This window comes from Vicugna pacos, chromosome 34, assembly GCF_048564905.1.
Source record: "Vicugna pacos chromosome 34, VicPac4, whole genome shotgun sequence".
NCBI classification, from domain to species: Eukaryota; Metazoa; Chordata; class Mammalia; order Artiodactyla; family Camelidae; genus Vicugna; species Vicugna pacos.
The window spans coordinates 4,821,090-4,835,282 of NC_133020.1; the positions used below are offsets into that span (position 1 = coordinate 4,821,090).

At 44.9% G+C, this 14,193-nt stretch overlaps 1 protein-coding gene across 9 annotated transcripts in view; it reads right to left on the bottom strand.

Moving 5' to 3' along the window:
* Window positions 1-14,193, bottom strand: part of PPFIBP1 (PPFIA binding protein 1) — a 152,864-nt gene that overhangs the window by 66,936 nt on the left and 71,735 nt on the right. The window contains exon 1 of one of the 9 annotated variants that reach the window (XM_072954727.1): window positions 14,065-14,083. The exons of the other annotated variants lie outside the window; for them this stretch is intronic. The gene's annotated coding sequence lies outside the window, so the exon portion shown is untranslated. Of the gene's footprint in view, window positions 1-14,064; window positions 14,084-14,193 lie in introns of those variants that run through there. 9 annotated transcript variants of the gene reach the window in all.

Below are 14,193 nucleotides of genomic sequence, written 5' to 3' on the forward strand. Positions count from 1 at the left end.
GAGGAGGGGAATTTACATAGAGTGAAATGCACAGATCTTAACTATACAGTGTGATGAGTTCTGACAAGCGCACACACCCTCTGACAAGATACCAACATTCCTATCACCTTGTGCATGTTTTGATGAAAAAGATAACAGAATCTGATACAGCGTTTAGGAAAAAGAAAGGATTCAAGGTCATGGCCCAATCCACAGAAAGATGGAGTAGCCATTTACTGAGGTGACTACCCACCCACTTCCAACCCACGCATGACAAGTACTCCTTCCACCCACCAAAGGAAGCAAGAAGAAATATGAAACTATCCCCCACGGAGAGTCAGCCCCACCAGCCTTTATACAAATGAAACACCTGGACCTTATATATGAAAGCTGTATGTCATGGCAGAATAGCCAAGGGAAATCCATGACCACAGCATCAAGCACTCTTTTTTTTTTAAAAACCTCAACCACCAGGTACCATATGGAACCACTGGCTATATCTACTAGATGCTGTACTTGGCTAAAGAAAAGGAATGTCTCTGGCAGGTGGGCTCACTTGACTAGGTCCACAGAATGTCGTCTCTTCCAGACTGAGCTTTTTAAGAATGAAGGTCCCACACTTAATAATTTCTATACCAAGCTTAGCTCAGGACATGGTGTTCAACAATGGTTTGATGAAGAGATGAATGACCGTTTGTTTATATCCATCAATCAGAGTCATTCATTAATCACCACCAAACATGCTATGGAGTACTGCGTATGAAAGGAGAGCCCATTAATGGGCTTGTTCGACCCTTTTGTGTCTTAGATCATCAACCTAGATTTTGTTTTCTTATAAATAAAAGTTCTGGCAACCCATAGCTTTCAGGAGACAGAGAATAGGGGAGACAGAGAAGAAAAGTGGAGCAAGTGAAATATGCTGAATTGTCTTAGGAATTTGAGAGCTTGCTTTCAGTATAGCTATATATTGACTTGCCTAGGGTCAGGCGACCAAAAATAATCAGGATTTTCAGTACTTTATCTGGTAGAACTAGTGTTTCAAAATGGCACGGCCAACTTACACCTTCACTCATACACACACGTCTATATATTTACTCAAAGAACATTTACCATTCACCCACCACGTGCCTGGAGCTGTTCTAGGTACTGAGGAGCTTTTATTCAAGTGACCATCCCCAATTTCCGCATTTGCTTTCCAATAAAGTCCATCTCAGGGACCTGGTAAACTGAGCCCACCTGCCATAGATGCAGCTTTTCCCTGGCTAAGTATAGCATCTCCCTTATTTTCTAAAACCTAAGCAGAACCATTAACGTACGCCAGGACTCTTGATGTATACATGAGTGTCACCAGTCAGTAGCTTACTGAGTTCTTCTGAACTTGCTGGAAGCCCCAATATGTAAACCAAAAGTTAAAGGGGCTCGAAAGTCTTGCTACAGTGACAAGAGGGGAACAGCTACCAGAGACAAACCTCTGCTAAAACCATCTTACCAGGGGATAGGAAGAGAGATTAAAACTTGTGTAGCCACCTGGAATGTCTGAGGCCTGTGGAGTGAGGTCTGAATAACAGAAATGCATCTGAGCGGACAGGGAAGATCGGGTAGTTATTTATGCAAAGGAAGAAACCGGGGGCTAGTCTGACTGTCCTGTGCCCCAAGGAGAGGAAGTCTGAGGGAGGCAGGAATACTCTCAGAACAGTCCACAAGCCAGATGGAAAACTAGCTCAGAAGGGGGTCACATGGTAGCCCCTGGGCTTCTCTTCTTCAGAGAGATCAAGTGTCAGGACCATCTGGTTACCAGGTGGATGTTAGAAAACGTGGGCTCCTCTCTGGAGCTTCTTGGAAGTTTCTGTTGTCCCCTGGGGTCCCCTCCAGTCGGAACTCAGCCATGGCTATCAGGAGGAGGAACCATAGCTTAAGGAGGGGTTTTTGGTCCTCGGCCCTGGAACGATCCAGATCTAGGAGAGCCTCTCGAGCTACCTGGCTGCCTCTGAAGGGAGAGGGTCCCAGGCCTTCCTCTGCTCAGGTACAGTCAATAAAAAGAAACCAGCCAGAGACACAGAACTTCTGGGGTAGAAATCTGTGTTTGAAAGGACAGCTGATATCCTTACTGTTTATTAGTTTTGTTTAAAATGTGGCCCACTGCTTTGTTTTAACCAAGCAATCCATCCCTTCAGAGGGTGACAGAGAAAATGAGTCTCATTCATTAACTCTTTTTTTTTTTTTTAAACACCAAGAGGTCGAGTAGGCCGCAGGCCTGTTCCAGTTCCACGTGAGGCTTCCCCAGGAGGCGCCTTTCTTCCAGAGACTCAGCAAAAGCAGAGCAGGGGGTGGGGGGATCCCCCAAGCTAACCAAGGACCTTCACCTGCAAAGAACTCCTTGTTTAGAGGGTGTTCAGTCTGGGGGGAGGGCAGGAAGGAGGAAGGGAGAGTTGGCTGTATAATGAAGAAACAGAGTGCAGATTTTTGTCTCAGGGAAGTAGATATGTTCCTTATTTAGTAGAAATTTTATAATATTCCACTTCATCTTAATAGTAAAGATTACCAGGGCCTTTCACCGGAGGCAGGAAGGAGCCTGGCCCTTGGTCCCCGTGCACACGGCTACAGGCTCACAGACGCACAGGTGAGGAGGACATCACGCGGTCTCTGAGCATCCCAAGGCTGCTTCCTTCAGGGATGCACGGTTTTACTAACAGGTTGCTGACGTTACAGAATACGCCAGAGACCAGACAAACCTGACTCGTTTAGTAGCAAGGGGAGAAAACTGCCACTTGTCCTGGCCCCTTAGGCTGGAAGACATGAAATACGGGTTTTGTCTCAACGCCCAGAAGCCTAAGAAGGTACATACCAGTCACACTAGCACATGATACGGTGGGAAAACAGGAGGCGGGGCGAGTTTAAAAACAGAGACAGGGGCACACAAGCGTGACAGGAGCCAAGGGTCTGCAGAGAAAGAGGCTTGGCAGATGCCTCCACCTTCCAGAAGCTGGGAAAAGCCCAGAGGGGAAACGAAGGCATCCTTCAGCTCAAGAACCTACGTCTCGGAAGGTCTCCCGACGACCTGCCAGGAAGTTCAGCTGGGACCTCTTGGAATAAACAGTCAGTCCGAAGCACTGGAGAGCCGTGAGTGTCAAAACCACTCAGCTAAGCAAGGCTCGTGTGGAAAATAAAGGACACGCATGAACGATGTAACCAAAACAAGTGTCAAGTCAAAACACACCGCAGATCAACACGTTACCGGGTTTTAAATCCTTAGAACTTGGAATGGGTTGGACATTTTACAGGTCCTGGGCTTGGGGGCAAAGGGTGAGGCTGAAGCCCCCTTACAAATGGTGTCACTCTCACATTTGTTTTCATTTATCTGACACTTTTTGGCCTAATAACTCGTGAGATGCATGGAAGAGAGAGCACTGTTAACTGCAGAGGTCACACTGCTGACACGAAGGTGCCCGAATGGGTAGCGAAAAGGGTGAAAATTCAGCTAATTTACATATTTCTTTTGGTAAATGATCTAAAGACAATTCCAAAATGAGTAAAGCTAGATTTCTGAGCCTACTTTGTATCAAGGCTCAACTCTAAGTGTGTGATGGGTTGAACTGTGTCTCCCTCACAAATTCACATGTTGATGTCCTAACCCCCAGTGCCTCAGAATGTGACCCCTCGTTTGGAGGGAGGGTCTTGACAGAGATACTGAAGTGAAAATGGGGTCATTCAGGGGGGCCCTATACCAGTATGACTGGCATCCTCATAAACGGGGAAATTTGGACAGAGAGAGATGCAGAGATGGGAGACGATGTGAACACACAAGGAGAAGATGGTCATCTACAGGCCAAGGAGAGAAGCCTGGAACAGGTGACTCCCTCACCGCTCTCAGAAGGCTCCAAGCCGGCCAGCACTTTGACTTGGACCTCCAGCCCCCAGACCTGTGAGATTACATTTCTGTTGTTCAAGGCACCCAGTCTGGTACTTGGCTATGGCAGCCTAGCAGACCATCTGAAGGCGGGAGGTCTGGCATGAGAAGCTGGGCTGTGGCAGCAGCAGATCGCTCAGCTGCCGGGGGTAAGAGGTCCCATGATTACACAGGCACAGGGCATCCTATGAGGCAGGGTTTCAAGTGGAGCTGACCTGAAAACCCCAGCTACAGCTCTGCATAGAAGAACGAGTTTCCTAAGGCAACGGTGTGCTGGCCACGAGACGCTCTCTCCAGTGACAACATTCAACACTTGCCTTTATGACCCAGGAATGAACAGGATACACTAATTCAGTTAGATACAGCATATTCAGCACCTACGATATCGTAACAAACACTTACAGAGCAACTGTCTGCTCCCAGATTCAAATCCTGTTCCTACTGAGTGACCGGACCACGGCCTGCAGGGAGTGTACATTCGTATTTGAAATTACAAAGGCATCGAGTATGTATGGTTGTTTTTCATTCTTTCTTAAGACTCCTCCCCAAATAAGACTTAGGCACTTCCATCAATCTGAAAAATGACCGCAAAAAAATCCCTGAATATTCAACACAGAGTTTAAAAACAAGAAACAAAACTGCCCCCAAAAATCAAGGGCAAAATTATCATATTAACACTTACTCAGTGTTTGTTCTGGGAAAGATCCATGCTAGGATCCTGGCAGAGGACACGTGGCTATATCACACATACATCAAAGCAATCTAGGGCTGATGAATCGTTCGGTACCCACAATGAAACTGCTTAATAACATGTGCAATTTGAATTTTTAATAAGATGACTCATGACCAGCAAGAATTAGGTCTCCTCCCATTTCTTCTGCTGCCAGGTCTCAAATACTTCGAGTCATTTTCACAAGAGCAAACATGTCATGTGAAAGAATGTCGTGCCTCTCGGGCGAGTCAGAGGCCCTCCTCCGCGAAGGGAAACCACAGTAGTCTGGGGGTTTTACGTGCTCAGTTCCACACTTGGATGCTAGCAAATGGCGACATCCTAGATTGTCACTCACTCCTGATCTTCAACCATGAGACAAGGCTATCACCGAGTAAGCAGTGCAGATGTAAGCACACTGGCGTGGAAACATATAGACATGTTATCTTGGTCTTGCAAAGAATAATTTCCTACAGCTTCATGGTAAAAGCCTTTTCATACCTACAATTATTACTAAATCATAGGGCCAGCAGGCCTTTCCAGAAGTTGTCCAATTTTCTGCTTCCAAATAGGACAAACAGAGCTATTTTTAATTTGGAGGTAAACCAGATGACGTCCTGGAGCCAGGGTCACCATTCTGGCTGCACAGGCTGTGTCCTGTCCTGGTGAGTGAAGGCTGAAACCCAGCCAGTTCCAGCCCAGGCACTGTATCTGCCTGGAGGGTCACCATTTCTTAGTTGCACAAAAGCTCTCTTAGGACCAGTGCCAAATTCACCTTCTCCTCTGTGGATACCCTTGGGACACAGGTCTAGTATCACCTCAGCGAAAAGCAGTGGTTTTAAACATGTTTAGCTCAGGAAGTGACATAGTCAGTGGGACTGGAGTTTAAAGAATAAAAAGGGGAGTATCTCAAAATGAGGCTGGAGATGTTGGCCGGGGCCATGTCGTGTAGAGCCCATGTGCGCCATTTTGAGACTGTAAGATTACCTTACACTGAGGGATGGCACTGAATGGTCTTAAGCATGGGGATGACCTGGCGTGATTTGTGTTCCTAAAAAAATCTCTCTGACTCCTATGCAGATAATGAATCAGAGGGAGGCAGAGAAGATGTGGGAAGGTCCAGGTGAGAACTAGCAGATGGATAAAGTGATGACAGTGAGGTGGACAGGACATACTAGTGATGTACTCAATGCGACTTTGTGAATGATCAGAGGCAGGCAGGAAGTGAGAGAGAGAAGGAACGATGTTCAGCCTATGACACAAAAAACTGGGCAGGTGTCCCACCACTTACAAAGAACACTGCAGGAGGGGCAAGTTTGAGGGGTTAAGGTTATGAGTTCAGTTTTGAGATTTCTACTTTATGAGATTTCTATAAAGTAGTGCGTGAAGATGCCTTCTGGTAAATGCTGGTCCTAAAATATGATATACCATACTTACATGTTTTTAAAATAAAACCTGAGAAATACAATTTTAATCCAAGTTTTAGAAGTACTCTGGCCATATGCTGAATATAAGATTATAGTTTTCAAGTTATTCTCTATGACTACATTCCTGATGCCACCCCCAAGGGACTTTTGGTTTCAACCAGTCACTCTGAGAGTAAAGAAATCTAAGAAAAGAGGGGAACAGACAGCCCCGATGGCAGGCATCCCAGGTCACGTAACACCCTGATGGCCATCCCCTTCTCCATCTTGCCCCTACAATTTGTTCCGATCCTCATCCATGGAATTTTGATCAATCAAGACACCAATTTCATTAAGAGCAGTGAGTCTCAGGGAGTGGTCCCCAGATCAAGCAGCAACGGTAGAACTTAGCAATTTAAATGATAATGAGGCCTCATCCCAGACCCATAAAATCAGAAACTCTGAGAGTCGGCCTTGGCAACCTAATCTTTCACAAGTCCTCCTGGTGATTCTAGTGCATATTCAAGTTCAAGAACCACTGACAAGAATCAATCAGATTTCCTTCAAGGGTTTGCTTCCCAATTTTCGCAGTTCTCTTTTCCTATTAAAATTTCCTTGGTGCCTCAAAATCAGAGTCAACATCTAAGTAAGGCTCCTTTCCCAGGTAATGCCATCTCCCTTTTGGGATGTAAAAGGGACCCTCCTTCAAGTGCGCGAGCACCCAGCTTTGTCTCCACTAATGTGAATCCTAACCACATCCTTGAGTCAATTGTTGGTGGCATCGCCCTTCTGCTCTGAGCTCTCTCACTTCACTCCACTCAGAATGATGCCTGTTATAAGCTATGTCAGCACGTTCCCAACGGGAGCCCTTTTATTTGAATTCATCACAGTGTCTAATAGAGAGAGAAAACCTAACAGAAGTCTAAATGGTTGTTCGAGATGAGTGTTTCTCAAGGTCTGTGGGCAAGTGCATGTTGAGAGGTCAGATTCTAGGCCCCATTTCTAGTCTACTAAACTAGAAAATTCCGTGGACAGGGACCTGCATTCTTACTGTGCATTGAAACTGATCACCCCTGCCGTAGACAAGCTTCAGCTTGTTAACCACAGGCCTAGATGAACTGCTTCTTGAGCACAGAACACTGAACTGAGCCCTGACCTAGGTGGAACAAAATGAGTAGAGCTTGCCTTGTTCCTAACCTGCGGTCCACTTGTTAACTGTATTCTGCAGTCTTAAAACAATGACATCATAGTTTGTCCTCTGCAAATACTGCAGGATAATTTCTTATCGGTGTGTCTTCCCCAGCCTACACTTATGGATTGACTTTTCAGGCCTAATGAATTTTACCTTTTTATTGTCAGTCCAGATACCTGGACTTTAAGACTATTTATCTTAAGATATCCTTTTGGTCTATTTCTCTTAGAAGATTAGCTTCAACAGAATGTAAACACGGAATTTTAGGTGTAAAAAGAAAATACCAAAATAGCTGCCCAATGACAAAGGACATTATTTATAACTAGTGACACATAGTTCCACAGCCATAAATGTTTTCTGGCTTTAGTTATGAAAGTTAAACTTGGTCCCCCACAACCAACTACCCTATGACCTCCTCCAATCAAGTGGGAGCATGAGCCTCACCTCTGTACCCCACTACACACCCACAAAATGCCTGCAGACAGATACAGTGTCAAAACAAAGATTCCCTACAAAGGGTATTATGTAACAGGAGCAGAAGGAAGAGCCAAGCGGTCTTTAATACCACTGCAAGAGAAACAGTTGTGAAACAGAAGAGAAAACGACAAACTCTTTCCTAGAATTAGCATTGAGTCTTTCTCGAAACAATCTGTGTTCGTCTTTATTTTGTCAAACATATGGAAATCCTTCTTTAAAAACTGCACCATCCTAATTTTCACCAGCCCTTTTGAAACTGAGCTGTGTAATGGAGAAACAGACAGACACACACACACACATATATCTGAAGTTTGTCAAAATTACTAACCTTGTGTGGTTCTAATGTATGCTCTTAAGTTTTACTTTTTAAAAAATTGCCAGGTTCCATTTCTGAGATTCATTTTAAGAGGATAATTTTAATAGGTATTCATGGAAGGAACCTATACTGGCTCACTTGGGCTAGCAGGAAATTTTTTTAATGTATAATTTAAATAAAGTAAAAGCCATCCTTTTTAGGTGTACAATTCAATGATTTTTGATAAATGTACATAGTTGTGTAAACACCAGCAAAATAGTGTTGAACTGTGTTGCCCAACAGAGCTGCCACACGTGGCTACTGAGCCCTAGAAAGGTGGCTGGTCCGAAGTCAGGCGTGTGGACCTGTTAAATACACACCAGACTCCAGACTTGGTTTAAAAAAAATGCAGAAGATCTTATTAATGTATGGTGAAATTACATCATTTTCCACATTGTGTTAAATAATTACAGTATAATTAATTTTACCTGTTTCTTTTCCCTTTTTTTCATTTACCTATTGGAAAATTAAAAGTTAAAAGGCACTTGCTTGCATTTGTGGCTCAAATTACCTTTTTATTGGACAGAGCTGATACAGATTATTTCCACCCCTCAAAGAGCTCCCTCCAGTCCCTTTACAACAGACATCATGTCCCTCCCCCCAGCTCCTGGCAACCACTGATCTGATTTCTATCCCTAAAGTTTTGCTTTTAAAAATATTTCCTCTTTTTGCCTTGTATCTTCGAATTTTCAATAATCATCTTGTGCTGTTTCTACAGTTTCTTTTAAAAAGATATTTTTAACTTTAAAGGATATGAAAAAGACTTGCCTGATCACTTTCTATAATTTTCATCAGCCAGTATCATTTTTATTAACCAGTTCCAAAGCCACCACAAAGGCATTCTGAGTAGTAAACTGTCTTCCAAAAGGAGACACGCACAAGTGGTTCATAATTGAATGGAGACCATTGTGCAAACACACAACAGTGGCCATTCACAGATGCTACTGGAGATCTGAGCCAGAGGTGGGGAACCTCCCGTAGCTTAATTTTATTCAGCCTCAGGGAAGTGGAGAAAAAGCTTTATCTGTGCTAAGAAAAGGTTGGACAGAAATAGAAACGTAAGGCACCGAATCGGTAAATCATTTAAAGGTGGGAGGGGGCACAGGGACAGGAGGCTTTGGCCACAGGAGGATCCACCGGTGGGAACTCTGTGCTGGTTTATGACAAAGGCCAGAGAGATGGATTCCACATCCTGCCCCCGCCCCCCACCCAGGCTCACCTGTTCCCATTCTGCTTTTCTTCCAGTTCCCTTCTCATTAAATTGAGGTTAATTATTATTTATAATGGGCATTCACATTTCCTGCTCCTATTCCAGTCACCCTTCATTCATTCTTCAGGAACTATACACCATCTTTGTGATTCTCCAGAATATAAGAAAAACACTGTAGCCACCTCGTATCCACATTCTGTCCCACTGGGTTAGCTGGGGTGCCGCACGTCAGTCTACCTGCCTCTGAACTCCTGAGATCCTTCTGGATAATCAACCTTAAGCACATCTCCTTAGGTTTCCACCCCTGGCTCCCACCTCCACCCCTTTCCTTTGCAATCCCCTAGAGAATGTGAATAAAGGTCTTCGCATTTTGAGCATCTGATTGCTAGTCCTTTAAGGAAAGGTAGTTAAAAGGTGGTAAAATGCTAACTGGGCTCTTTGGTGGTCTGTGGTCTCGTTTCCCCTGAGATTACTAAAAGCACCTGTGGAGTCTACAGCTTCTGCATCCTCCCCTTAAAAATGTCTTGTGGAAAACGTCTTCCATCAAGGGGACCATCTAACCAACTTAGAATAGTAACAAAGGGAGAATGACTGTTGGCCTCAAACAATTTGCATCTATGCCGTCTGAACATCCAGATGGGATGATGCTCACGTCACCAATGCTCAGCCCCAGCAAGATCCCTTCTGAGTATTTCCACCCCAACCGGAGAATGCACTAGAAATGGAAAAGCCCCTAGTGTGGCTCCCACTAAGTGACACATTGGAAAAAGGATGGTTCCCTACGACCACCAGAATCCCCGAGCGGTTCACGGATCAGGTGCCCTGCTGGCGGACACAGATGCTAACTACAATGACACGGACCTGCCTTATCTCGTGGAGGCTCCAGTCCAGTGAGGGGACACATTCAGATAACCATACAAATACAAGTATGTTTATCAAATGCACACATCATTTTAATGATCAGAGTTACCAACAGGTCTATGTTTGAAATTTTAAAAGGAAGTAAAAACACTTTCCTTAGAGGGACAATGCCAAGTCCAAGTCCAACGGCCTGAGAACCAGAAGAGCTGATGGTGTAAGTTCCAGTCTGGGTCCAAAGGCAGGACAAAACCAATGTCCCAGCGCAGACATCCAGGCAGAGAGCAAACTCTCCCTTACTCTCTTCAGGTTTCAGAGGATGGGAGGATGCCCAACCACACTGGGGAGGGTAGTCTGCTTTCCTCAGTCGACTGATTCAAATGTTAATCTCATCCAGAAGCACCTCACAGACACACCCAGAATAATGTTGAACCAAATATCTGGGTAGCCTGCAGCCTAGTCAAGTTAACACACAAAATTAACCGTAACAGTAGCTCGATTTCTAAGTTAGAAACTTGCCACACTATATGTTTAGGTCCCAAATCCCATCAAATCTGATGGATTTTAGGAAGTGCTCCAATTTTTAAAGTTACCACTATTACTGGCTTCAGCCCTAAAACATTGTAAATTCACAACATACTATCGTCTTCAAATCCTCATGAGGCTTTATTGCAGGTGATTTTTGCTTCAAGAGAAAAGGCAGTGATGATCCAGCTGTACTACTTAGACAATACACCCATGATCCAAGGAAAGCGACAGCATCAAGTCAAAGGGCCTGACAAAGAAATTAACACAAGTTAATGAGGACCCTGAGTTTCCTGCTGTCAGAGGTAAAAGCTAACTGATCTCTTAGAAGTGACTACACTCCTCGGCACAGCAACCTAAAGGCGTCATGTGTCACTGCTAACTCAGTGATGCTTTAGAAAAGCACATCTGAACAAATTATGTAAAATATATCAAACAATTAACAATGATTATCCTTTTTTTCTGGGGTAGGAGAGAAGGTGAGTTTCCGGGAGTTTCACTATCGGAGCTGTACATTTAAAATGAAATCTCTATGGGGGGAGGATATAGCTCAACTGGTAGAGTGTACACTTGGTATGCATGAGGTCCTGGGTTCAATCCCCAGTACTTCCTCTAAAATTTTTTTTTAAGAAATAAAATTTAAAAATGAAATATGTATGTATACGTATGTATGTATACACACGTGCACACTCAGAAGAGGGGGGGAGAGAGAGAGAATATAGGCAAATGGTGATACGGTAAAAACAAACAAAATGTCTAGTTCTCGCTGAGGCTTATCCTGTTTGAAGCTCCGTCTCCAGGATTGCTCTAAACTTTAGAAGTTTAGGCTGAGAAATCTTTTTTTCCTACTTAAATGTTTCTGTTGGGTTCCAAGTGTTCCACTTCCATGGGTAACAGTACAACATACAGCTTCTCCCTCACCTTCACCCCAGCTGCATGGAAAGAAAGCTACTCTTGAGTCCTCTTCCAGGCTCCCAGTGTCCTGGGAGGCAGTCCCAGAGTTTCTATGAGAAGCCAGAGCAGAGGGATCCAGATCTCATTGTGCCCAAGAGGAAGCTGAGTGTTTACTTTAAAACCCATCTGAGCCTGCCCCACATGTGGACACCATTGTTTGGGGCCAGTCATATGTACCACATACTCAGGTCACAGTGTTCCACTCAAAGGAGTTCCTTTTAAGGAGCCAGAACACAAGTTTGGTTTTGGACTGAGTCAGCTCTCCCAGATACCTTCCAGGGAGGAGGTGGGCAGTCAGCCCCCTGAGAGACAGGAGCGCGAGGAGGGAGAAAGGACGGGCTCTGGAGTCAGACTGCCCACTTTTCAATCCAGGTTCTGGGGTTCATGGTTTGGGAATGTGGACAATTACATAACCGCTCATGCCCTGGTTCCTCCATCTATAAAACAGAACTAATGATACTTAACTGATTGAGTTGCTGTGAAGTTAAACAATAAATGCACGTAAAGTGCTTAGAACTGGACCTGGTATGCAGTAAGTGCTCAATAAATGCTAAGGAGTATGTTGCTCCTGACTTGCACCCCCTGGATTAATCTAGGTCCCCAGTCACCCTGGGGAATTGTGGGCGGTCTGTGGCCACTTGCCAGGTGGCCTCAGCTGGGATATGGTTTCTCCTCAGCTCCAGCTCTGCCGACTTCTTCCATCGTGCTGTGGCCGTCATAACTCCTGCGACAGACTCATCTGAAACAATCCTACTTAGCAGAACCTCAAAATTCAATCAGTACAACAGCAAAAAGCCTGAGAGTCACAGCAAACTTTAAATGCAATCCTGTTAAATGGAAATAAAGACAGAAAAATATTTGAAAAAGATCTTTAAGATTTCAGTGAGTTGAGGTTAAATCAACCAGTGTTTCTTGGCTTTTTCCCTTTTCGTGTGTGTGTGTGTGTGTGTGTGTGTGTGTGCGCTTAAATTCATGCCTCTTTTTGGATAAATATAAAAACCGTATGATTTCTTCTAATGCTATTTAAAACTTGAAATTTAAAAAAGTGACCGAAAGAAATCTAAGCAATGTTAATTTAAGACCATGCTTTTTCAAAGCACACATACACTCTATTCCTTGGAAACTCTGAGCGAAAGTCCTACTCCCTTCCTGAGAATAACTGAACTGACAAAGAAACAGTATCCCATTGGCCTGCAGGTTAGACCAGCTGGCGGTTGCCGTAACTACGTTTGCCAAGATGATTTTGCTCTTAGAAAAGGTTATTTTTTGTTTAGTCTATGCAACCGAGAACCTTCAATCCTACGCAACGACTCACATTTGTCCTCAGAACTGCATATTTGGAAACAGACAATGAAAGATTTATTACCTCCGCCTACAAAGCAACCACAGAGACCTGACCAATCTCCACCTAATTTCATGATGCCATTGGGAAGGGAGGGGCAGGGCGGCCTGGGAGGTGGCAGGGCATGGTGAGCGGGAGGGACGCCTAGAGGAAGAAGACAAGGAAAAACCAAGCTCCAATTCTAGACAAACCAAGGAGCCTCATGTTACAGACGAGGCTGTCAAGGGAGGTAACATTGGGAACAAGGAAACACGACCAGGGACAGAGATCCAGGGAACAGAACTGCCGGACAAGGCGGACAGTCTAGGAATAAAGCAGGAGCCTCGCTGGGAAACTCAAAGAAGAAAATGCAGGTCCTCAACCACGCACTCCTCCAAACCCGTCCACATCCATCTTTACTTTTTTTCCTTCTAATACCAGGAAATAATACACTCCTTTTACTACAACCAAGCCCCCTGCCCATGCCACAGATCCCACCCTTACTCTCTCCAAAAGAAGCCAACCTTTTAGATTTTGAAATTCTCTGACCATGTACCTCTTTTTTATTTGGGGTGGGGGATGCAGTAACTAACCTTGACTCCGTCTCCTCCTCGCACTTGCTCATTCAGACATTTCTAGAGTCTATGTTCACCATCCCCACCTCCTCTCCTGCCACTCATTCTTCCACCCAGTGCAGACCTACAGATTCTGTCTTCATGAACGCCAGCCCACAGCACTCAGGCTGCCAAGTCCGCTGGAAGCTTTGTCCCATTTGTCTCAATCATGTCAAGTATTTCAATACACTTTGAGTCTGACACGTGAAGCCACCATCCAAGTACAGGCTTACAGGAACAATCCAAGTTCCCTAACAGGGGTGGGAGCTCTTCCATGACCTCACTGACCCCGCATCCCTCATGCTTGATCTCCACACACACCTGGCTGTTTCTCACCTGGGGGTCCTGGCTTGGGTGTCCCCTCTGCTTGGAAGGACCCCTCCCTCAAAACTTCCCCCATTTCACCTCACTAACTTCCTCACCCCCTTAAACCCTCAGATCAGAGGTGGTCTCTGAGAGGCTTTTCTTGACACCCCCTCCTCCCCAACCTCTGCCCTGGCTGCATGCGGTGCCTCCGGTTCTCCCACAACGTCCCTTTTAAGTTCTGTTGCCGCACTTACCATTCTGTCCTGTAACAGGCTGCTAACGTCCATCTCAGCAAACAGGCTCTAAATTCCCTCAAGACAGGAACCATCCTAGACACCCATGCGACAAGAGGGAAACAAATACCCCGCTGAATGTCCTTCTGC